Genomic DNA, 1,306 nt, shown 5'->3' with positions numbered 1-1,306 from the left:
AACAAAAAACAAAAAACAAAAAACAAAAAACAAAAAACAAAAAACAAAAAACAAAAAACAAAAAACAAAAAACAAAAAACAAAAAACAAAAAACAAAAAACAAAAAACAAAAAACAAAAAACAAAAAACAAAAAACAAAAAACAAAAAACAAAAAACAAAAAACAAAAAACAAAAAACAAAAAACAAAAAACAAAAAACAAAAAACAAAAAACAAAAAACAAAAAACAAAAAACAAAAAACAAAAAACAAAAAACAAAAAACAAAAAACAAAAAACAAAAAACAAAAAACAAAAAACAAAAAACAAAAAACAAAAAACAAAAAACAAAAAACAAAAAACAAAAAACAAAAAACAAAAAACAAAAAACAAAAAACAAAAAACAAAAAACAAAAAACAAAAAACAAAAAACAAAAAACAAAAAACAAAAAACAAAAAACAAAAAACAAAAAACAAAAAACAAAAAACAAAAAACAAAAAACAAAAAACAAAAAACAAAAAACAAAAAACAAAAAACAAAAAACAAAAAACAAAAAACAAAAAACAAAAAACAAAAAACAAAAAACAAAAAACAAAAAACAAAAAACAAAAAACAAAAAACAAAAAACAAAAAACAAAAAACAAAAAACAAAAAACAAAAAACAAAAAACAAAAAACAAAAAACAAAAAACAAAAAACAAAAAACAAAAAACAAAAAACAAAAAACAAAAAACAAAAAACAAAAAACAAAAAACAAAAAACAAAAAACAAAAAACAAAAAACAAAAAACAAAAAACAAAAAACAAAAAACAAAAAACAAAAAACAAAAAACAAAAAACAAAAAACAAAAAACAAAAAACAAAAAAAATGGAGGCAAAGAAATTGTTGAAAAGGTCTGCCTTTTCCTCTGGTGCAACCACCAGATTGCCTAGTGTATCCCGCAGGGGCCCCACATGACCCGGTGCTTTCTTCATATTCCCTATGTATTTAAAAAAGGACTTTTTGTTGTCCTTGATCCTAGTCCTAGTTCCATATCTGCCTTAGCTTTCTAACAGCCCCCTACAAGCCGGAGCGATGGAGGTATACTCCTCTTTGGTGATAGCCCCTCTCTTCCACTGGGTGTACGCCTCTTTTTTCAGGCATTCCTGAATGCCCTTGGTGAGCCAGGGGGGCTTTTGAGCACTCTTGCCCCCTTTGATTCTCATTGGGACTGTCACCCCTTGGCAGTACTAGATGCATCAATGTCCACCACAAATGCAGGCAAGGCTCTGGATGGGCAAGTACAGAGGCAGAGGTGAAGGCCTGTTTCAGGTATTTAAACACCTGCTGG

The sequence above is a fragment of the Alligator sinensis genome, unplaced genomic scaffold, assembly GCF_000455745.1.
Source record: "Alligator sinensis unplaced genomic scaffold, ASM45574v1 scaffold343_1, whole genome shotgun sequence".
Taxonomy (NCBI): domain Eukaryota; kingdom Metazoa; phylum Chordata; order Crocodylia; family Alligatoridae; genus Alligator; species Alligator sinensis.
Note: the sequence above shows the minus strand (reverse complement) of the source record.